General features: G+C 44.0%; 1 protein-coding gene across 3 annotated transcripts in view; it reads left to right on the forward strand.

Moving 5' to 3' along the window:
- The first annotated feature begins 18,944 nt into the window (after window positions 1–18,944).
- Window positions 18,945–25,426, forward strand: part of LOC108935978 (protein-methionine sulfoxide oxidase mical3a-like) — a 51,157-nt gene continuing 44,675 nt past the window's right edge. For 2 of the 3 annotated variants that reach the window (XM_029252150.1, XM_029252151.1), the window contains exon 1: window positions 18,946–19,546. The gene's annotated coding sequence lies outside the window, so the exon portion shown is untranslated. Of the gene's footprint in view, window positions 19,547–25,426 lie in introns of all 3 variants that reach the window. The other variant, XM_018754988.2, reaches the window with a different exon arrangement.

Here is a 25,426-nt window from a genome sequence, read left to right on the forward strand (position 1 = left end):
CGGGGAAGCAGCGATGGGCCTTACTGAGAATTGAGACCAGTCCAGAACCATCCTTACACTGGTAAGCCTATTACTGCGATGATTTAAATGTTTCCAGGTTTGCAATTATTGAAAGTGAAACCTTCTGATCACTCTCAAGTCTGTCGTGTTTCACACATCCATGACCCTTTGTCTTTAGGATGCTGAGAGACGTGTTCCAGTATATGGTACTTGTTAATGGTCAGGGGTCCAGTGCTTGAAAAGTGAGCGTTTCGGGGGAGTTCTACTGACACCAATCACTGATCACCTTATTAGCTGCTCATTAAGCCAAGTAATTGATCTAATTAAACAATTAGAGGATTTGAAGATACTGAAAAGGTACTGAGCGCTCAGGACCGGAAACTGCCACCTGGCGTAGGCTTTACCTGACCCAGGAGGTGAGTGGTGTGGAGTGGGGCGGAGCTCCAGATGTCACCTTGTAACAAGATTAGTCTTTGAAAACAAGGAGGGTAATACTGTTGCCTTCAACTTTCTCACCACTTTGGAGAGGCGCTGGAGGTCTGCCGAAATCTTCAGGGTGATTGCAAGTGTGCGGTATGTGTTTTTGTTCAGACACTAGATCTCCAGTTCAATCCGTTTCCCACAGGTCAGCATTTTAACACTATGACACTGATATAACCATGTTCATGTCATGTTTACTAGAAACAGGACGTATTCTTATTCCAAAAAAGTACAAGCTGTGTCCATCAGCGCAAGCTGCCCAACATGACAGGTGTAATCTATATTGGTCACTTCCGTCTCATTAAAATCTTTTCTCAATAAATACACACACATTGTCTGAAACCGTTTGTCCCGGGGGGAGGGAGGTCACAGCAAACCGGAGCCCAACCCAGCAACAGAGGGCACAAGGCTGGAGGGGGAGGGGACACACCCAGGACGGGATGCCAGTCCATCACAAGGCACCCGAAGCGGGACTCGAACCCCAGACCCACTGGAGAGCAGGACCTGGGCAAACCCGCTGCACCACCGCACCTCCCATTCAATAAATACATAAATAATTAAAACTGTCATGCATGCCTTAAAGTACACAATAAAATTAATAATACATAGTTTATAAAGCTTGCATCATTGAAAAGTTCCTCGACGGGTGCAACAGCAATACATGATTCTGCTACGTCTTGGTCAAACAACAGGTCCACTTTATTGGTTATTATAGTGCTTCGTAGATTTCGTGGATTTAATCTGTAAACATACTTTTGAAGTGATTGAAAATGTGTCTCACTGTTATAAAACCAAGACCTGCAGTGTGGTCAGTGATGAGCTGTGATCGCTGAAGATGAGGACGGCTGCTCCCCTCGCTGCACTCGCCGGCTTCTTGCTCTGGCCATGGCCAGTAAACTGAGTGTTTTCCGGTGTCCGCCAAGCTCTCCGCGGCCTGTAGGCAATGCTGAATTGGACCGAGGGAGGAGCCCTGATGAACCGCACTGCTGTCCATTGGCACAAATCTGATCAATATATTCATAATTCATAGGAACCTACTATACTCCCCTGTACAGGTTTTGTTGGAGAATTGTTTGTATTGTGTCAGCAATTGTCAATGATCAGTTAAAATCCGAGCTCTGTGTGAGTGAGAGCGAGAGGTAACTAAGCCCATCCGGCACCAATCCATCCTTGCGTATGTCACTCTGCAGCGGTGGGGGTTAATCTGGATGATCATGGTAATTACTGTAATTAAGCATGCTCGAGGAGGTGGGGACACTTATTATGCATGCTTGGGTGGGCGGAGACAAAAAAGTGGGTGGTTCTGCAGGAGGAGAGGCGGAGTTCTGTGTGGGAGGGGCCGTCCAGAGCTTGGCTCATTCTTCTGCTCAGTTTGGAGAAAGCAGAGAGAGAGAGAGAGAGAGAGAGAGAGAGCGAGCGAGCGACGACAGCAGGATATCTGAGATCCGCCAGCGCAGAGCTCCATGTGTGGATTCTGTACCTTTTCATGAGGGGAAACACCCTCGACAACAGGAGTCTGTACACTGAGAGAAGAGTACAGCACAGTACAGAAAGGTAAACGTGTGGTCTGAAGGGCGGTATCCTCCAGCAGTGCTCTTCGGGGAGGATTGCGAGGATTCTGGTCCCTATGATCTGCATGTGTTGTTGTTCTTATTGTGCTGCATTTCTGACCTCTGTGTGTGTGTGTGTGTGTGTGTGTGTGCGTGCTGGATCAGAGCTGGACTGCTCTGCAATTGTTATGAAACCATCACCGCTCTGTGGCGTCTGGACAGGGGATTATGCGGAGTGATCAGTCCATCACCGCGTTGAGCCACCTGCTGTGTGACAGCGGTGTAAACACGGTGTCTTTGATTGTTGTTCCTACAGGCTGCCGTGCGCTCCGGAGTCCATGTGATTGCTCGTTCGGCCCAGATGTTGCTTCCTGACGTGATGCTGGCTATGTTAATGTCGTCATTTACAGTACATGCATAGTCCATGTGTGGTGTCATTGGACATGGACTCTATTGCTCACTGTCACTGTACATAAGCTCCGCCCACTCCGTAATGCTGGGTTCTGCAGTTAATGTATCTTAGCACAGTCTAGACGGCATCGCTCATCTACAGCCGTCTATTCAGTCTGCGGTCAGGAGGCACTGTACCGCGGTTACATGCATCATGTATAATATACAGCTCCAACGGATTGCCGGAAAATCCTTGTGGTCGTTTCCATAGCAACAAAACACATAGCTATTCCCATAAATCGGTTCCGCTCAGAGCTGATATTTGCGGGTATAGAAGACCAACATCCAAGGCAGTATGACCTCCTGTCCTGGATGGACATGGCAGCCCTGAGCAAGTGAGTGTCTTGGGGGGAGGGGTCCTCTGGCCTCCTGAGTGGGGGCTGGGGGCAGTAATCAGGTCGTGGATGTCCCTCATTTCCACTTTTTACTATGGCCACAGTAACAGCTACATCTCAAGTTGTGCTATACATGTCAAGGTGTTGCTGAAGCTTCTGGAAAGGTGAAGAACATCTGGGTGTGTAAACATCTGGCTTAAGATATGATCAGTGGTGACATTATGCAATACTGTAATTTTATTTGAGCAGATGAATGACTTCACACACTAGTTACTGCATTTTACCCAAGTACACGGCCTGTATTTATATAAGTAATAATTTTAATAAGTGTTTTCACGTGCTTGCGCCTGTTTGTAAAGAATAAACCCAAATTATTACTTATTTTTTCAACTTCTCTCTGAAAGCTTGATACGTTTAATAAAAACATCTGTTTTGTCAGTTAAGAGTCAGTTATTCTTTTGAAGGGGTATAGAAACGGTGTAGCAGGCAGCAGGTGGCGTAGCGGTTAGAGCTGCCCGCTTTGGGGTCAGAAGTTGCTGGTTTGAATCCCATCTCTTGCTGTAGTACCTCGGTCAAGGTACTTACCCTCAATTACTGCAGTACAAAATACCCAGCTGTATAAATGGGTAAATCAGTGTAAGTGGCTTAACATTGTAGGTTGTCAGCGAAAGGAATAAATGTAAAAGTGCGGTCGCACCCTACGGTGGCGGTCGTCATTATGAATGCCTTTATGGGTTTTACTCTACCGTGGCACTTTACAGCGGTTTTTACCTAACAGATGCCCCCTGCAATGAGTGCCAGTGCTGCTGTCACACACTCGCATGTGTGTTTTGGGGACGCGCTTGTTCCGGACCACCTTTGTGTCTCCTAGTCTCTGTTATGGACACTTTACGGAGATCTGCTGGGAATGGCAGGGGGTACGAATCGCGAGCTGCGGGAAGCGGGGGTGCTGGCGAACGTGCTGTAAGCCACTCCTCGAGCGCTGCAGGCTGCTGGCTCGGTCTCGGCTCTTATTTACTACTTAAAATTGTGTAAAGAACAGCATAGACTGAAACGCAGTTCCAGGAAAGGGCTCAGACCAAGTATTTGGAAATCAAGGCTGAGCTTCATGCTTCATGGACCTATAACTCTGCCATCACCCTACATCACACGCCAGCATCCCTGCTCCACCTTCGGCACTCCTCGGAACGCTTCCGTTCGGGTGCCTCCGGGGAATCCCTGTGCGTGAGGAACCCGACCTTCGCAGTGTTCTTAGCCGCCTGCGTCTTCTCGGATGAGCTGCGAAGGGCGCAACTTTCTATCCCCTCCCGGGATCCTCAGCATCATACCTGTGAGATAACTGCACTTACATCCCTGTCTTCTTTTATCATTCGTTTAGCACTCCAAACAGAGTTTTTGCGGCATATTAACATATTTTCACGAGAAGGTTGTGCAACCCTTGCGGTGACAAACATTAGTCACCGGACACGTGACGGTTTTATTTGCAGTGCATGTCATGTCTGCTTACTTTCAGACTCTGCACTTCACATGCTTGGGCGGGGAACTCGTGACATAAGACACACACACACACACACACACACACACACACACACACACACACACACACACATACACACACAGACTTGTGATACATTCCCGAAAGAACAAGAGACGAGGGACTTTGAGCCTGTGACATATAGAGTCTGACAGATCCTTCGCTGGAAGGCGTGTTCTGTGTCTTTGGTTCTCGTGTGGCTTTTGTCATGTGTGGTGCTTCCCTGACACCTGGGAGCCGTTCCAGTGGTTCGATCCAGGATCTCGCAGTTGGTTGAAGTGGTTTCACATGTTCGTGTGCCAACGCGCACAATCCATACCGGAAAGCATGTTTAATAACTGCTGAAAGTATGTTTAATAAACTAATGCCATGAAGAGGCTGCAGGTTCGATTTTACTGGAGCAATGTAGGGTAAGTACCTCACTCAAGGGTACCACAGCTAGAGGTGGGATTTAAACCTGCAACCTTTGGGTCCAAAGGCAGCAGTTCTAACCACTGGGGTACCAGCTGTCCCTGGTTGAGGTTCAGCAGGAAATTGTCAGACAAGTGAGGGCAGTGGATCCTGGGGACACATGGCAAATGAACTGAAAGTTGTTTTTCTGGGCGTAGTCATCCCTTCATCTCAGCGCAATGTTGCCTGGCCGTCAAACACCATGGCCTTCGGGGTTCCTGAAATCCCTTCATGTCGATAACGTCACTAGTATGCGACGAGACAGAAAGTTCTGGAAACTAAGGCATCACCGGCATCAGCCACAGAGGAGAGCTGCAGACGCTCTTGAGAACAGACTAGGTTTCAGGTGAAGCCAATGGAAAAAGATGGTAACGCAGTCCTTTTCACCGTGTTACCTGTTCTGTTAGTCGGGGGGGATGTGACAAGGCAGGTCTCATAGCAAAGAGCAGCCTCTGCCTTCCTAACACTGGAAAAATATTCTTTTACTCACTTGTGGGGGTTGATATCTTCTCAGCATACGTACGAGAGTAACTTCATCGGTCAGGTGCGCTTTTCAGGACTTTTACCGTGTTGCCTGGTGTTTGTGCGGTCAGACTGAGGTAGGAATCATGTCAGGACACTAAGCTTCGTACCACGTTCCTGGTGACATGAGCCTTCCAAAGGCTGGTCTGAAAATCTTACAGGAGTCTGGAGACTTCTAGAAGGTTCTACATGTTCTTCCAACACACCAAGGGTGTGTTCCTTAGATTAATCGCCCCTGTCCTTGTGTGAGTCTTTGTGTTGGTGGCCTGATGTGTAACTGGGCTGTGATGGGTCACTTTTCCTGGGCTCTGGATGCCCTTGCAATGGTCTGGGTGCTTGAGGAGTGGTGTGGAGTTCTTCCCTAGCTTGTTGGATTATATGAAAAAGGCTGGAGACCCTAGAGCTGCGGCTCTGCTTTGTAACAAGCCCATTTCAGAGGTGATAAATGTGATCATTTAGCAATTGAAATTATGCTAAATGTTTTGTCCCGTACCCCTTCCATGAGAATCCTTTTTGATGGTGTCGCATTGATTAGAGCTGTGACTTGATAGGCACACGGATTAAACTGCCAGACGGCGTCCGACTTGTTCCGATTATGCTTTTTAAACCAAAGCTGCTTCTTTCCAGGGTATGAATTGAAAAAGATGAAATATCAAACGGCTTAAAGTTTTCTGTTATGTGATCCTGGAAGAAAAGGCATTTCTGGATAAAACAACATCCTACCGTATGATTTACAGTTAAGGGTTTTGCTCGTTGACTCATTTCCTTAACAATCCGGCAAAATGAGTCAGGATGAATGAGCACAGAGACCAGATGAAAAGTTTTTGACAGCAGGTGTCAAAGACGTTTGGCCGCGCAGAGGTGTGTTGGGTTTGGGGAGTAACCAGAAGGGGGGAGGGGGAGAACAGCAGTGGGTGGACTTGAGGAAACACTTATTGCTCTTTCTCATAATAGCAAGCTGAAATTCTCTGACTTTAAACTCCAAACTCTTTAGAACATCCCAAAACTGAAGCCTCATTCTCCATGGATGCTTCTCCCACCCCCCCAGCTCCATCCACTAGTCACATTTGACACTTAAAGTCCCTCTGTTCTTTAACATTGGCTGCACCTAGTGCTCGTTTCCTCCTAACGGAGGGGCGGCTGAGGGTCCCAGTGGTGAGTGGGTGGTTTGTTGGTTGGATGGAGACAGTCAGGGTGCTCGGAGACTTGGTTGAGGAGATCAAGGTGGGGAGAAGAGTCACATTGCCAGGAACACAAGGTCAGGAACATGAGGGAGAACACCATGCAGTCCTTGATGAGGCCGATCTATAGCTAGTAGGTGTAGGACAACCCTAACCCTAAATTAGGGTGGAGCATAAGTACCACTAAGGCTGGAATTTCTCAGACAAATGTTCTATATATATATATATATATATATATATATACTGTATCTGTTAAACTGCTTTGAGAAAAGTGTCTGATAAATGAAAAAAAATCATAAGAATAGGGATAAAATGTCCTTTTGTCCTGGCTGTAAAAATATTTGTATCTTTTCAATTTTACGTCTTACATGACGGTCTGCTTATACGTGCAGTCTCTGCTTTCCTTTTTCATTCACAGAAATGTTTGTGTTACTCACACCAATGCTTTAGGAGACGAGGCTTTGGGCGGAACAATGGCTGAGTGGGATGTGCGGAGCGACACGGTGCTTATGCCGGTTCAATCCGTCCAGGAGGCGGGGCTTCGCTCCCATATCCTGAGATACTTTTGAGTGAATGCTCTCAGCGGTGGGGCTTCCGACGAGTATAAAGGGATTCTTTCGGCTGAAGCCCTCAGGGAGGTGGGCTTCACCAGCCTCGACACGCGGTGCGCTCTTCCTTTGTGCAACGCTGGAATCGTACGTCGACGTGTTTGCGCAGCTGTGTGTGAGTGAAGCGAGAGTGTGTGGGACTGAGGACACCGGCCCAGAAGATCAGTGGGGAAGATCATCCTGGTTACCTGACAGATGCTACCGCTCTCTCTACCTGAGAAACATACTGGTTTCCTGCACTGGGGCCACACAGCGGGACTAAAACCTTCTTCTCGCTAGGCATATGGGGGCAAAAAAAAAAGAACAAGGAATGAAAACCTTTGTGCCTGTTTTAGAACATTTAAACTTTGGATTGTCAATGTTCATGATGTAATTTTTTTTTAATGCCACTCATGCAACGGCTTGGGATCTGAACCCAACAAAATATCAGGCATGAGATTATCTGAGAGCATTGCATCTAAATATTTACATTCTAGGGAATAATTGCGTAAATCGTCCAAAAATGAAAATATATATGAAACTAGTTTACTGGCTACTTGTCAGATTTGTAGAAGTGTCCAGATTCCATCAGATTGCTGCCCTGGGACAGCATATATAAAGAAATCAGAGTTAAAAACAAGGTAATGTGAGCAATTAAATGTATTATAACAGTCCTTATTTGTGTGCCTAGTAAAGCATAAACCACTAGTGGATTTTGACAGTTAAGTGTCTCAAAGCATCAGCTAAAAATATAATGGAAGTTTCTGCCGTAACATTTTGCCAGTATCTTGAGCTGGTACTCACTGTACAAATTTCTCCAATAAAAAAAAAAAACTATCCAGCTGCATGAACAGGTAAACCACTGTAAGCTTCTTTGGAGAAACGCATCAGTTTAGTAAACAAGTTTCTGCTGGGCCAACAGTGTATTTTGTGTGTCTAGAGCCCCCGATGTCATTCATGCTCCTGACTCACTTTTTTTGGACAAAACCCACAGTCATTATTGTGAACTGGTACATGGGCTGCTCGTGTAAAAATCACAGTAAGCGACATCCTAAACCTTAAAAGCTTAAAACTGAGAAGTTATTGTATTTTATTTCGGTGTGTGTCTGTAACTAATATGACACGATTCGACGCAATCTGGATAAACTCTACATCAAGGGGAAACTACACTATGGGATTGGAATATATGTAAAATTGGGAATAAATACCAATAACATGTTATATGATAACAGAAGCTGGATGAGGGCAGTGAAACAGGATTTGAGCCACTTGGGTGTAAAAACAAATAAATGGACATGAAAAAATTCCCCTCCCTTTGCTGGTACAGTCACGGGGCTTTTGACTGTTCACCCCAGGGCTGTCGTGAAGGCTGAATTTTGAGGAGAATTTCCATTTCAGTGGTTCCACAACTCCACAGCTCACATAAAATACATCCCAGAGAAGAATAGGAAAAGAGATTATGGAACGATCCCCAGCGTGGCGACTGTCGCTGAAGGACCTCCATTCCGATCCCACTTTAACTGAGTAATTAAAGTAAAGTGGTTTTTAAAGGTTATTGTTCCCATCCACTGTAAATTATCCAGTGAATTTGTTCCTCGAGGCAAGATTTATGAATACATACACAAATGTTTTAACTCCCGAAAGGATTCGTTCCATTAGCGTGACCCCCCCCCCCCCCCCCCCACGTGACTGATTCCCCGCTGGACTTCCTGTGGCATCTCAGGAGGCCGAGTGCGGCCTCACCTCATCTAGAAGGTACTGCCATGACATCGTGGAAAAGTCACGGTGACCGAACCTTTCGGATGACATGCGAAGAAAACGACCTGCAGTCATCATCAGTCTCTTTCCTTCGTTATGCATCTGCAATAAGGAAACTATGGGCTGCTCGAAGGATGAGCTCGCTGGTCCACGGCCGCCGGTGTGCGAGGGCAAGGGCGCGCGCAGACACACAGTAGGTGTCTAGTCACACACCACCCCCTCTGTTCACCGTGGGTTGGGGGAGGGGAGAGGAGTGTCATCACCGCCTGCCAAGACTGCCCTGCATCCTCTCCCTGACAGCTGGGGGTGGGTGGTTGCCATGGAAACTGATAGCGTTTTTGTTCTCGGTTTTAAAGCCTTAAGAGAAGGTGTTAACTGGTGACTCGCAGCTTTTGATTGTTCTGCAGAAGGAGGAGCAGGAGCTTGGAACCCAGCTTAGATCCGCACGCAAACGTGCTGGATCCGTAATAGTTAATAGCATAACGTGTGACCGTGTTTATCACAGAACAAAATTTAAACACGATTGGGTTGCATCCTCGGGCCTTCAGCAGGTACCAACGCGAGGTCACGTTTCCCATAAATAGACAGATTGTTTGGGTAATGGGGAAAATCTCTTTATTTATCTAATTCTTTTACACAAGTATGGTGCTGTGGACTCTGTAGTCCTGTATTTGTATATTTTTTGATGCTGTGTTTTAATTTACCGGTCCCAGGAGGGTTTGAGGATGGAAAGTCCAACGTGAACCCCTCGAAGTGAAAATGAAAATCGAACGGTGAAAAAATGGCAGGCCAGAGAACTGTCCGCATTCAGACATGCAACTGGACAAAGGACGACTTATGTCAAGCCGACTGATCTGTGCTACCATTCTACCATTTTTGAAAGCCCATCACCCACATCGTACAGATAATATGAGCAGTGGTGCAATGGGTTGGACCAGGTCCTGCTCTCCGGTGGGTCTGAGGTTCGAGTTCTGCTTGGGGTACCTTGCCACAGACTAGCGTCCTGTCCTGGGTGTGTCCCCTCCCCCTCCGGCCTTTCGCCCTGAGTTTCTGGGTTAGGCTCCGGCTCCCCGCGACCCCATATGGGGCAAGAGGTTTCAGATAGTGTGTGTGTGTGAATACAAATGATGAGATTATTTTATTATTATGTCCTTTGCCCAATCGTGTTTAAATTTCATACTGCAATAAATGCGGTCACAGCTCTGGGTGCTGTCCTACGTAGTCTTAGTTCGGCCGTCTTCGCATGATCCAGCACCTTTAGTATTTCAAATGACCACTGTTTGTTTGTACCAACACACAGAAAATAACACATTCACATACAAACAGAGAAAATGCATATACCTTACTATACTATACTGTACTGTACTGCTTTGTGCTATACACAGTAATGCATTAGTAAACCAACACACCTGCAGTCAAGCATAGAGGCAACGAAAGTTGTTGCTCTTTAGTATTGATTTGCGGAACATACACACATATACATTACCGTACATGTGGATTTTGTGTGTAAATGCAGGTGAAATTCTTCATTTTGGATTTAATCGAGAAAGGGGGAGAAAAAATGGTTAAAAATGGTTATCAGAGGATGATCAACTGATATCAACAGAGTCGCAGTAAATCCCAGTGAGACCACTCGTAGCAGACCATGCCATGACCACCCCATGCAGAAAAGGTCACACCACTAGGACCACCTCTTACCCTGTGTCAGGTGGAAGTGGGTCCGGGTCATGGAAACGCTCCGATGGATGTATAGCCTCCCTGCGGGACGTTCTGAGAAGCGGGAGAATGAACTTGCTGTCCATTTCGGCACTGTCTGGATTTCAGTAGCGTGATGGAGCTGACAACCGGTCAGGGCAGTCAGTAGAGTCCCCTTGTTGGAGGAGATGAAATCCCGCAGTAAGCTGGTGCAGCTGGGCAGCCCTCCAGAGAGACCCGGAGATGCTTCGGGACGCCGATCTGTCTGTTTCTCCTTTTTGGATCACAAGGCATTCAGTGTCTGCCTCATTGGTCATTCCTCATATTCATGATATAATAATGTGAAATCACATAACCCACTTATAAAAATATGCTCCATACCATACTGCTCTGATTTTTTTTGTTTAGTGCTGCTGAGTGAAATCACAGTTATTCACTTGAATAAAGCATGAACACAAAATGCACACATTTATTTAATAAGTAGGAATAAGTACCCATATGATGTTCTCATGATGAAATGACAAGAATGCTGTGGGAACTGATTATCACTGTGCACTTGGCAGCTGGAAGCTAACAGATTGTGTCTTAGCAGCGGTGGGGTGCCAGTAACTGCAGCGTGTGTTGACGTGCGGGAATAAGTGTGTCAGGGCTCTGCTCAAACACTCCAGCGTCTCAGATTTGTGTCTTGGTCCACAGCCTAGAGGACAAGGCTTAGTTGTCATAAGTGTTTCTTTAATTAACCTTAAAACATCACCCTTTGCTCCATTCATGTTGTGTATAAACTCAAGTCTGTTGTCATCATATTGTGAAATGTACAGTGTTTTTTGGGAAAACGATGAGAAATCAGCTGCACTTCATTTTCCTGGCCCATTGGTCATTCTCATTTTCATTGCTTTTGTAGCACCTCATTTAAGAGCGCGTGGTAATGGGACTATTTATATGTGCGCGCGATGCTCTGCAGCAGCGGCTCGCTCTGATGCCCTATACTCGCTGGCCCGTGACAGGACCATGATGGCCGGGCTCATTGGGACTGAGCTCATCACGAGCACTTGGAGTTTACGAGCCTCTGCCGTGGGAAGAGGAAGGGGAGACACGCACATCAGCGAAAGGGAAGCTCATAATAAAATCTACTGCTATGAACATGTTGGATGTTACTGAGATCTTCACTTGTCCTCTCTAGAGCGGCAGCATGTTGGGACCGTTCTTCACATGAGGTTCTTGTGAAGCTCTTGCACACTGAGTGTTGGCCAGCTAGTGTTTAATGAACGGTTGGCATTCACCGCCTGCCTATTTCTGGTACATTCTGGGATCTTGGAGCAGAAACTATGGCTGTGACTAATATGAAGTTCCCATATTTCCCTGATTCTGAGGAATTATTGTCTTTATGCTCCCTCCTGGATGGATTTTTTATTTTTCGTGTGCCTTCAGTTCTGTGTTTTGGGAAAGCTGCAGGGATAGAAAATAAATTTTGGCAACATCCAGACTGGATGGTAACAGTGTACAGGACTACACATGTAGGAAAAGGATGGTTGAGGTGGCACCCAGAGCAAGCTGGTCCGTTAAACCCCTATCTGTCCTTATTCATTTCTTCCGGAACAGAGCTGGGTTAGGACTGCGGCTCTATAAATAACTGTCTCTAACTGAAGTTGGGCACTTTTACGAAGTGTCCTTGGTTTACAAACTTTGCAGTGACTTTATAGCTGAGCTGCAATGACATTTTCTTTATTTTTAATCCCCTACGGCCATTCAGATACCTCAGTCTCCTTGTATTATTCCAAGGATGTATATCAATATTTGCATGAAACGTACATCATGTTGGCCAGCTGAACACGTATAAAAAGCGTTTCTTTAGTAAAGTCCAATGCAATAATTTAAACTAAGATTGTTTTTTTTTATTTTTACAATTAGTTGTTGCGATAGATGATAACGTATCTCCCAGCAGACAGGAATTTAAATCTGTGAGCCTATGACCATTGACTAAAGACAAATGCATCGCACAGTTGACAGGTAGCACATGTTTAATGCATGGGTCTTGCATTCTCCCTCCCCAGTTACTGGAGTGGAAGTAAAACATGTGCATAATGTATTGTCCAAGGCAGAGCATCACTCTGCCTGCCAGTCATCCCTCTGACTTGTTTATACGTCATTCTTTTTGTCTAATGTGTGGTTATAGTATCTAAGTAGGCTTCTGTACTACTCACCTATCGGAACCCATCCTCAACATGCTGCAAACTGGAATTACTGGCCCTGGAAGAGGAGGTCAGACATGGAATGAAGGCGTGTTCATTTTTAGCCGAAAGACGTTAAATTATTCAATCCGCTTCATGCTCTTTAGTTCCGTTAGTCGAAATCCTCTCTTTTTCTTCATGGCTGCAATATACCTTGCAGATACCGAGCACCTATATCACTGGAAGGGTACATTTAAAAAGGTACAAACTCTAAGCCAGGCTGTCGTACTCCATGGAGGACTGTGTGTATTTAGATTTTTGTTCCAGCTTCTAATCTGACTGCTTTTTAATAGGTCAGCATGTATTTCTGTGAGCAAACTGCACAACATCTTGAAATGTACCACCTTATTGAAAAATTTAGATATGAAAATTATAGTTAATTATGTTACTGAAGGAAACGAAGCAACCATCTGCATGACATGGCACGGCAGGAGTTGAGGTTGATGCCGTTTCTTGTGGAAGTGTAGAAATATGTAGGTGTCGAGCAGATCTGGGAGTACTCTCACACTTTCAAAAGTGTTACCTGCTGCAGCATTTTGCACTTTAATGTAACTCCAAGTTGAGAAAAATTTTGAAATGAAATCCCTTCCCAAGTTCGTTTTACGCTTATTCATTTAGCAGACAGTTTTCTCCAAAGTGACTTACAATTATTTACCCTTCTATACAGCTGGGCAATTTCGGGTAAGAACTTTGCACAGGGGTACTGCTCCTGGAGGTGGGATTCAAACCTGTAGCCTGTGAGTCCAAAGGCAGCAGCTCTAATTGACATTTATTCATTTAGCAGACACTTTTCTCCGAGAAAAAGGAAAAAGTGAATTACATCATCCTTACACATCTATATTCACATTTGTACAGATACTGGCAATAAAACAATCAATCTCTGCATCGTTAACCTAATAATAAATGTGACTTTAGAGTTACAAACAAATTGAATTACAGTCCTGGCTGTGTTTGCATGTTGAGGTGTATATCACTATACAGCTGACCCTTGGACAACATGGATTTGAACTGCACGGGTCCACTTATACGCTGATTTTTTTCCGATAAGTATATTGGAAAATTTTTTGGAGATTTGCGACAATTTCAAAAAACTCACAGACGAACCATGCATCCTAGAAATATGGAAAAAATTAAGAAAAGGTTAGGTATCTTATGAATGCATAAAATATATGTATTATGAATATGGCTCTAATAATGCATGCCATAAAAATTTTGTAATGATTCATTCATTAGTGTATAGGCTCGGCTACCGTGAAGCAAACGTATCGATTACAATAGGCTACCGTAAAGCAATCATATTGCTGCTTCTTCGTTATCAATGCATGAATTGTTATACATGTAAATAAATATGAATTTATTTTTCACATTATCTTTTCATTTTTGATGTCTAGTGTTAGTAGTACGTATAACATCTACAGTGTTTTGTATCATATAAGACAATATTGATGTAGGTACTGAGACGGACAGACAGACGATTCATCTTGTAAACAGACGATGTAAACTTACGGTATTGATAAATACAGTACAGTACTGTAAATGTATTTTCTCTTCCTTATTATTTTCTTAACATTTTCTTTTCTCTAGCATACTTTATTGTAAGAATACAGTATATAATACATATAACATACAAAATATGAGTTAACTGTTTACGTTGTCGGTAAGGCTTCTGGTCAACAGTAGGCTATTAGTAGTAAAGTTTTTAGGGAGTCAAAAGTTATTTGCAGATTTTCGACTACGCTGGGGGTCGGCGCCACTAACTCCCACGTTGTTCAAGGGTCAGCTGTATATGTTTATGTCGTGAAGTCCAGTGTAAACAGACTCATTGGTCTGGTGGTTTCGAAATGTAGAGCGTCTGCAGACACACTTTATTAATGCATAATGTTCCCACCAAGTCGCGTTTATGACTCGAGAACCACAGCCACTTGCTGATGCATGACATCACGCCGTGAGACTTTTCTTGGCACGGGAGCCTCAGCTCTGTATCTGACCCATATCACACTGTGACCACACCCGCAGGTCCAGGAAACAATCACGCTTCCCTTCTTTCTCTCCTGATGCTTGCTTGTAGGACGGATCAATGTCTATCATCTTTACATTGCAGTGTGTGGTCTAGAGGGCTGTACCTAAACCACTTCTCCTGTTAAAAGGGAGATCTTTTTCTCTGGATCGTTGTCATCCTGCATACTCTTAAACCCAGTCATGAATTCAGCTGCGAAGGCCAGATGTGATGACCCCTGCGTGAGGCTGTTCTGAGTAAAGCATTAGTGGATTTACTACTAGCTGGGGCTCCAGGCGCACAATCGGCCGGTGAGGTTCCGAGTGGTTTCCTTTCTTTTCCCAAGGGCAAAAACGGTATATTGCATTATCATCGATTGGGGAGATCGATGGGTGCCAGCCGTTGTTGCAGTTCTCTCAGCCTCTGCCTTTCTCCGCCAGTGTTGTACAATAAATTCCATTGTGTTCGTTTGCTCCGGTTCAGCCCACATGTCAGCGATCCCACAAGGTTGCACTTGTACTAATGACGCGACAGTTGATGTGGTGTTATGTGAGCATGATCTTGTGGGTAATAGTGTTTTTAGATCTACTTTACTTGTGAAGGATAGTGTGTTTTGTGCAGGAAGAATAGCCCAGCGGATGTTCCCATGGTCTCCCCGGTGTGCTCAGAATAGCAGCTGTCATCATCTCCATGAGGCCACCTGGTCAGGCTGACACATGTGGGTGCAGAGAAATGTAATCTCGTAGTGGGGTTATTTCTGTACCCTGGTTATTTTCTGCCCTGGGTGAGGGCAGGGGGCTTTGGCATCTTTTCTGTGTGCCCTGCATTTCTCCAGACCCCTCCCACTACAGGTAGATATGTCAGCCAATTGACTCGACCCCCCTGACCCTCGCCATTCCTCTCAAGATGCCCTCATTGTGTTCTGGCAGGAAACCATTGGAGCATCCCCTTTGTGAGTGGAAAGGACGTCTCATTGGCAGGGAGAGGCGGGGCCAGGAGGGGCGGGGCATGGGCTCCCCCCATATCAGTCAAAAGCAACCTTCGTGTTGTGTGTCTAGCTGCCAAACCACCGGAGAGCCTGGGTTGCTATGACGACACATGCTGGTCCTGACTGCATCTCACCGTGGTGAGGAGAAGGAGCTTGAGAAGATTAGCCGCAGGCCTGCGGAGCGCTGCTCCTACGGTAATACGCATCCTGACGTTGTAAACACTATCTGCACGCTGACTGGTGCATACGATGCCAATGTCACATAGGCATTGCCTCTCACTCTAGGGAATTCCACCCGTTTCCATGGCAACTGTTGTGTGGAGAGGGATGAAGTCATGGCAAGATTCAGTGGGCGGGGGATCAGCGTGCATTAACAGAGAGCTCCATTTGAGCTGATTTGTGCTATTGTTTGCACAAGTTGGCATCATGTTGATGCACATGATGGAGAAGAGTGCCTTCGATATGAATGAAAATGAATCGAGCAGTATTATTATTGTTATTATTATTCTAGTCAAGGGCTTTACTGCTTGTCCTATTTATGCCTGTTCCATGAAGGCGGCTGGACCACTTCATGGTTCTTTCTAAACGTCTTTTATCTGCTCAGCTCAGTGAGCTCCCCTGCTGAGTGCTCTCATTAGGTCCTTTTAATAGCGTTCTGACAGCAAGGTTTCTCCCTCTTAAGCGAAGCTGAGTCTGCACCCCCCCTACCCCCGCCCCCAGCAGGCTCTGTCTTGAGGAGCCTTACATCCACTTCGAAGCCAGGTTGCTCTGATGAGATGGAGTGGACTTGACATGACCTAGTGATGCTTCAGGACTCGGAAGAGAGCAGCACTCATTCTCCTGCACAAAGGGCTGTAGTTCTCTTAAATACACTTTTACATGCAGTTAAAATGCAGTAATTTGGCTCGACAGCCTTCTCTGCATCTTTGTGCCTGTAGATGTATGGAGGACAAGGAGTATGTATGAAGTGACATCTAAATTTAGCTTTCAATAAATAATTTTTAACTGCAGTGGACTGGCACTCCATCCAGGGTGTACCACGTGATGCTGGGATAGGCTTTGAACCATGGTGACCCTGACCGGGACAAACAGTGTACCACTGAGTGAGTGTGAAAGTGAGTGAGTAAATAAACGTTCAGTTTCTGCATAAATTTATGTGTTTTAGATGGATTTATTCTTTATTAATAGAATTTTCTCTATGGTTTTGTTGACTAATGGATTTCCAGTTTGCTTTTTACATGACACTCATTGTCCTCCATATAAATGTTGGGCTGTTCTTAAGGGCCCTCCATATTTCTTAAGCTGAAGGTTTTCCTTCTAAAAATATTTTCAGCATTAATTTGCTGAGCCGGCACTTTAATAAGACAAACATTTACTGATGCAGTAATTTCCATGTGGGCTGACTGTATGTGAAACCAGATTGTAAAGCAGAGCCTTTCAGTGTGATGTATAGTTCCTTAACTACTGAACAACAACTTTGCTGGGACCTTTTCTGAAGAACATTTTCTATTGTATATATTTGTATTTTGTAGGTGTTGTGATGCAGATCAGGGACTTGTTTGTGATGTTCTGTCATGCTGAGACCTTCAAAGGGCTTTGACCTTCATCATGTGGAAGACTAACATTGTTAACCCCCCCATCTATAAGGTCAGCAGGGTGGGCTGAGTGGGTGCTTGAGCCAAGCTGTATTCCCTGGAGCATAGTGAGTAGTGGACTTCTCTTATAAGTGGACACTTTTGCACTCTAATCTCTGATGGATGGTTCTGAGACTGCAGCACATTTTTGACACAGACCACTGAAACAGCAGTCGGTTAAAGTGAAGCTACTGACCATCTCCTATCAATGTTTAGACATTTCAGATACAACATTTAGTCATTTTAAATGCAGAAAAATATTTTGTCAAAATTACTTTCGGATGATTTAAAACAGCAGGTTATTGATATGTTGAAATAATCCTAATTTAAATGGGAGTTTAGTCAACTCAATAACGTTTAAAACTCATTAGGACCCGTCTTATTTTTTTATTTTTATCTTTATTTTCTTTACACTTGTCAGTTCAATACTAATATTTTGCTGCTGTGGTAGGTATCAGAAGTTCCCTCTGGAAAAACAATGTATGGATAATTCCAGGGATAAATTTTCTTTAGATGAAAAAAAATTAACATATAATCTTTATAACTCATGAATCTCACAAAAATTCTGAATGTTGTCTTGGATAACAGTACTTGATACCACTTTTTCCTTGTGTTATATGTATTCATATTATTCTCTTTTTACATAACTTCAATCCACCGTTGCTACTGTTGCTAATAATAAAAAAAGATATAACCTTTAGTGATATGCAGTGCTACCAGTTAAATTCACCATATGACTATTGAGGAAAGACCAGAATGCACACTTAATTCTGTAAAAACAAATACTTGATCAGAGCTGAAGGGTACTGCAGTATGTAATGCTCACATCTGTCTATCATTGAGGACTTTGCTAGTTTTTCCTGTTTCTGCTGCTTTCCTCCTGGTGCTCTGGATTCCTGCCACATATTAAAGACATGTTTCATGTCAGCTGTAACAATGAAATTGCCCCCAGGGAAGGAAAGTATCTCAATGTCCTGGAGGACAAATCAAATTCAGGGTGAACTCTGTTGTGCCTTAGAGGCCACCATTGTCCTGCCTTACATTTATTCATTCAGCTGATGCTTTTCTCCAAAGGAACTTACAATGTTAAGGTCATAATTATTACATGCTTACAATCATTTACCCATTGATTCAGCTGGGTAATTTTACTGGAGCAATTTAGGGTAAGTACATTGCTGAAGGGTACTACAGCTAGAGGTGGGGATTAAACCCGTACCCTTTGGGTCCAAAGGCAGTAGCACTAACCACTACGCTACCAGAAGGGATTACTGTAAAAGGATCGATGGATGGGTGCATGATGGATGGATGGACGGATGGACGGATGGTGGCGCAGTGGGTTGGACCAGGTCCTGCTCTCTGGTGGGTCTGGGGTTTGAGTCCCGCTTGGGGTGCCTTGCGACGGACTGGCGTCCCGTCCTGGGTGTGTCCCCTCCCCCTCCGGCCTTACGCCTTAAGTTGCCGGGTTAGGCTCCGGTACCCCGCGACCCTGGCGTATGGGACAAGCGGTTCAGAAAATGTGTGGGTGGATGCACGGATAGATGGACAAATTAATGGATAGATTGATGAAAAGAATGCAGAAAACAGGAGAGTACTGTGGCTCCTGCAATATCTTGCCAATAGAGAGAAGGTAAATTAATCCAAGACATAATGAAAGCACAGAATTGAGAATACAGTCCACGAACAAAAAAAGTGTGGAATAATAATATGGTCTTCTCGGTAGCGTCATAGTCAAAAAGGAACTTCAAATAAATAACACACGATCTCATTATGCATTGCGACCTTTAGAGGAACATGGGGATTTTGAAGAGAGAAATAAATGAGCACTTTGTCTAATTCAGGAAGACGAGAAAGAATTATAAATAAGGCGGTTATTCAATCCGTTACGAATTTTGCGCGTAACGATCACCGCGTCTGACAGAGCAAAGGATTTTTTTTCTGATACCTTATTTGAATGTCATCGTGAAGACAGCCAATCAGATCCAACGTCGGGGGGAAGTGCTTTTCCGTGCCCGCGCAGTACGCGGGGAGGTGGACAGAAGCGACTGACAGAAACAACGTAGAGCTGCACGTTGAGAGTTGAAAACCTTGGAACGTTTTTGATTCAGATTCATTGTGTTGCTGTGGATAGTCTGGAGTTTCTTCTCTTTTGCCGCTCAAAGTAAATAAGACCTGCCATTTTTATTTGTCGTTAATTCTTGGTGGTGCGTTGGAGGCGCGTCCGATCAAGGGCAAGCGCGTGGTTGAGAGATGTGCCGCGCGAGCGCGGATTTAACCGTTGGTCGTTCGCCTCAGACCGGATCAGTACAGTTAGAACTGACAGAGAACCGAGCTGTTCCCTGAGGCGATTACAAACATCAGAACCCGTCGAGAAAATAGTGTGGAATTATCCTGCACATTAAAAAAGCCAAATTATTATTTTTAAGCAGTAGTGTGGCTAATTCGGAGGGCAAACGCACATGGATGGATGTCGATCACTCGATGAGTCCGCACCGTCCGTGTCATTGAACAACTTATTCGTAAAATAATACTCGTAAAATTGGTAACATTTGATTCTTACAGGAAAAACATTGGATTTCGGTAAATAATTAATTGTATGCTTCAGCTTGGTACTTTACGACGTGTCAGGTAACATTGGCAATTGCCGACTGTTATTATTGTGGGTAAAACTGCTCCCTCTTTTAGCAGCATGATGAGGTTGTTCGGTCAGTACAGCCTGTACTACAGGGTTTTCACCGTGTTGCTTCGAGTGAACATGGTGGTGGACGTGGCTGTTGAAGTGTGACTGATTGGACTGTACGGGGGCGCAGTGGGTTGGACCGGGTCCTGCTCTCCGGTGGGTCTGGGGTTCGAGTCCCGCTTGGGGTGGCTTGCGATGGACTGGCGTCCCGTCCTGGGTGTGTCCCCTCCCCCTCCGGCCTTACGCCCTGTGTTGCCGGGTAGGCTCCAGTTCCCCGCAACCCCGTATGGGACAAGCGGTTCTGAAAATGTGTGTGTGTGTGTGTGTGTGTGTGTGTGTGTGTGTGTGATTGGACTGTACATCGCTGGGCACTTTGATTGACATTCATTGTACGCAAATGAATAAATTAGATGAAAAAATGTAACCCTCACTGTATCCTAATAACAGTGCTGGAAAAGGACACCCAGGGCCTGGGTTTGCTGTTTTTCTAAATAAATATTCTGCTCTTAATGCAGGGGTGTGGCAGCTTGTCAGATATTGGGGGATTAGTAATTATAATGCCCAGAGGAATAATAATACACAGATACTGGGGGGTTTAGGCTTGGTCCTTGGAGTTGACACTCCCCTCCCTCGTCACACACGGTGCAATCCACCGTTTCTGTGCGCACACAACCTAATATAACTATCACAGTTTCCATATCACAGGCTAGTTGTACGTTTTAAGGTTAAAATTGTGTGCGGGAGAGAGATATTAATGCTTTATGGCTTCAACGTACTGTTAAATGGAGTTTAATATTTGCAGTTCAGGGGGTGCGGTGGTGCAGTGGGTTGGACCGCAGTCCTGCTCTCTGGTGGGTCTGGGGTTCGAGTCCCGCTTGGGGTTCCTTGCGGCGGACTGGCGTCCCGTCCTGGGTGTGTCCCCTTCCCCCTCCGGCCTTATGCCCTTTGTTACCGGGTAGGCTCCGGCTCCCTGTGACCCCGTATGGGACAAGCGGTTCTGAAGATGTGTGTGTGTGTGTGTGTGTGTGTGTGTGTGTGTGTGTGTATTTGCAGTTCGTACCTGGTTTTTGGTTTGTTTGTTAGAAGTTAAGTACACATAGCTAATCATGTAATGCCTGAATCTTTTACATTTATTCATTTGCCTTACAGTATTAAGCTGGTAACGTAGTGATTAGAGCGGTTGTCTTTGGACTCAAAGGTTGCAGGTTTGAATCCCACTTACAGCTGCAGTACCCTTGAGCAAGGTACTTACCCTACATTGTTTCAGTAAAATTACCCAGCAGTGTAACTGATTGTAAGTAGCTTTACATTGTAAGAAAAATGTTGTCAATGAATAAATGTAATAATTGTGGATATCTATGAGACATGTCTTTTTTTTTTTTTTTAAAAAGTTCTCCAGTAAGTGAAAAGCAAAGTACATAGATTGATTTAAAATGAGAGTGTGGAGTGTTTGTGTTGAGGGGAACATGGCTGTATGTTAATCCAAATCACTGTTTTTTAAACTGCTTTTCTTTTACATTTTTAATTGAACTTGAAGAGTTCAAATCGAAATTGTTACACAACTTTTATTTGTCACAAAATCACTCAAGGTTAGAAGATGAAATGGTATTTTTCCTGGTGCTCTGGTTTCCTTCCACAGTTCTAAGAGATACAGTTTAGGTGGGCTGTATACTAATTGCTGTAGGTTTAAATTGAAAGCTGTGGCCAGATGTTTTGAGTTCTCAGTGTTAATGTCCATTGTTTTGATATGGTGTATTTTTTCATATAGTTTTATTGAATTAATTCCCAACACACAATGATTTTCAGAGTTTTTAATGGGACACAATGAAAGACAGTTTACAAGAGAATGAGCCTTTATTACAAATATTTGCTTTTTTATAGCATCCTGTTATATGACAAGTGAGTGTATAAACTTCAGAATATTTTTGTTTAAATTCATGAATTTAATTAGAGTTAGCAGCACCTGCTCTCATAGCTTTTTGGCAATATAATCAATTTATTAATTAAGTGGTTTGTTTAGTGTAGGCCTTAATGTATCGCAGCTAAGATCATCCCATCTTGTGCTGGTTGCAAATACATGTCATTGCCATGAAACTCCAATTGTAATCTGTCCGTGGGAGTTTCTGGAGCTAGCAAATGAAGCATAAGATTGATGCTCTAGGGCAGATGGCCAAAGTTAGAAAGCCACAAAGCTCACATTGATGTAGTCTCTCAAGAATCAGTTGAAGACTGAAGAATCAGGTGTGAACTGTTTCTTTTGCTTTGGCTATCATTTTGTACTATTGCTAATAATTACTTGTTTCTTTTGAGGCTTTTTTTATGTTACAATTGGAAATACGAGCTTTCATCTTCATATGTGACTTGGGGCTGCAGGCCATCTTTATTTATTCCCTGTGGGTTACTGGGATTTCAGGTCTTGATTTCAGTTGTAAAATTCCAATTAGTAATTAATCTGAATGTTGTGTATTTTCCTGACTGCTGTTTTTTAGTGTTTTTGTGATGTAATTTTTCTCAGCTCCTCTGGGTCCTGGATTATTGCTTGAGTACCAATTTGCATTTGTTCCTGTATAACTCAAGGTACATTTTACTAGCTTGTGCTGAGGAAGTGCAGGTTCCCTGAATACTGCAGTCCCAGGAACACACCTTGATTTTATGGGAATCATGGCTCACCTGTGGAATTGTCTCTAGTTGTTGCACTAGGTTCTATATGGCTGAGTACAACCCAAGATTCCAGAAACAATAAGCCATTGATTGCATTCTTGTGTTACTTCACTCTTGATTGCAATCAAGCAAAATGTAAATGTTTTTCACAGGTCAGATGTGTGGAGAAAGGTTTAGAATTATAAGAACTGTGAAAATGTATTTTGCTGTAGTTAGCTCTGGGTTCTCTCAGTAAGAGTGTCTGTTGTTCATACAGCTGATTTGATTATTGTTGTAGCCTAAGTCTTGTGGACATTAGTTGGAGGCCAGAGACGTCCAGTGTCACATTGAGGAGAGAGAGGCATAGCAGCATAACTTTGCATTACTTGGGACCTCCCACATTCGCACTCCACTGTGTCCAATCCCTCTAGAATGCTGAGGGAGAAATGCCTGAGCAGGCAGTGTGGTGGGAGGATGACATCACTGTTCAGCAATTCCTGGAGCATGAGGAATATTCTAGAGCTCTCTCGGGGTGGGCCATCTGAGCAGCAATCTCAGATAGTGGTTTGAACAAAGACGAGACTGAAAGAACAACTTGAACCACTGTTGCAACAGTGGTCAACAGCAATAGAGAGGTAGGGCTTACACTCAAGAAGAGGCCCTGTTTGTTTGGCTGGGATGTGAGCGAGATTCTCTGTGTAGATATTTCTGTATATACATGTTATGATAACAGCATTTGGCTATGAACTCCGGTTTCACCCATTTCTTCTGCAGTGAGCTGTCTCACACGTAACAACTCTCCCAGTATTTTTTGCTGGTAGAGCTTGGCTGAAATTGGTTTGTGAAAGTTTTCAAAACAGCATACATTTGCCTGCAAATTTATAGTATAATACAAATATTTATAGGAAGGGATGTTTTTTTGTTATATCCACCAGACCGACTGATTGCATGGCAAAACAGTTAAAAACTGGGATACTCCTTTTGTAAGATTTAGCTGTGGTTCTGTGTAAAAGTATTTTCTCCTTGGCTTTTGTGTGCATTATTGGGCGGCACAGTGGAACAGTGAGTAGTGCTGCTGTCTCGTAGCGCCTGGGTGGTGGGAGAGGATGTGGGTTCGATCCCTGCTCAATCTCTGTGGAGTTTGCATGTTCTCCCTGGGTTTCCTGCCACAATCCAAAGACATGCTGTTCATATTCCCCCATAGTGTGTGAGTGACAGAGTGAGTGTGTTCCACTGATGTATGGATGAGTGACCCAGTGTAAGTAGTGTATCTAGCAGTGTAAGTCACCTTGGTGAATAAGGTGTGTGGGCTGATAACACTACATAGACTTCATTGGAAGTCCCTTTGAAGAAAAGTGTCTGCTAAATAAATAAATATATTGGATTACTTTATAGTGAATTTGACCAAATTGTTGAACAATCATTGCAAGTCCAGGTAAAACTAGTACTTAGTTACCGCAATGCACCATCAAGTACCACTTTCTGGAAAAGTAATTTCCCCCTCACAGTCAGTACCTGGTTTTTCTACCTTGAGGTGCAATAACTACAAATATTTCCATGTTATTGACTTTAACTTGCTCTTGTGTTATTGTGGAGTTTTTGCCCAATTCTCAGTACATAACTGCTCTATTTCAGCAACATTTATTAGTTTTTGAGCATACGTGGCTCTTTTCACATCTTACTACAGTACTTAAATCCGGTTTAAGTCAGGACTTTGACTAGGCAAAAAATTAAAAAAAAAAAAAAAAAATTCCAGCTGCTCTAATGTCAGCTTGCTTGTACGCTTGGGATTGTTGTATTCCTGGGTTAACCAACTGTGATTCAGCTTTCGGTCTTAGAAGGGTAGGCTTAAATTCTTCTTTAGAATTCTCTAGTACAGAATAGAAGCCATAGTTCGTTCAATAAAGGCAAGTTATTGAGTTCGTGATGGAGCAAAGTGAAACGTCCACACAGTTTGAATTTCTGCAGTACAGAATATGTAATTTGGAGAACACTTATAGGTCCTGCTTGTATGATAGCTTTGGCTATATTAGATTTAGTAGCCCTTCCCTCTCTTCTTCCTCACAGGTGAAAACAGATTGTGACACCTTGAGCATGTACTCCTGTAGCTGTTTCAGCACCATAGGGGGATGAATATGAGTTTTATGGGTTCTACTGTATCTGTATATTAGCTGTGCTCTTGTGCAGCTGTGTGGAACTGCGGGAGTGCTTTCACGGTACCCTGCTGAGGGTGCAGGTGGAATTCAATCTGCTCAGTGTCCATAAATAGAGCCATGGCCTGTTCACTGCTGTTTAAGTGTGCCTGTGGGGGCATCTCATCCCTTTGAAAAGCTATGGTGTATGAGTATTTTTTAAGCAGAGATCAAAAAGTAAATTTTCTGTCCCCTTTAGAGGAAGAAATTATTTTGCTGAACACCAGCTATTACCAGTTTACTGTTACCAAAGGGAATGTCAACTCCATGGTCATTGTTGTTATTGTTTGCATAACAAATTCTTTTGTTCATAGTGAAGGAGGTAGCTGATAGGTAATTTTTTTTCACTTCTGCTGCATTTTTTTACAAGGTACTACCATAGTTCAAAGTCCAGAGTTCTTTGGAGTACACTCCAAGTCTGAGGCCATAGTCTCCTGTCAGAAAAGAGTAGGATTTCATGTATCTTAAGGTTTTTATGTGAATAATGGAAAAGAGGAAACTGAGATTTAGAAACCAGTTCCCGGATTAT

The sequence above is a fragment of the Scleropages formosus genome, chromosome 5, assembly GCF_900964775.1.
Source record: "Scleropages formosus chromosome 5, fSclFor1.1, whole genome shotgun sequence".
Taxonomy (NCBI): domain Eukaryota; kingdom Metazoa; phylum Chordata; class Actinopteri; order Osteoglossiformes; family Osteoglossidae; genus Scleropages; species Scleropages formosus.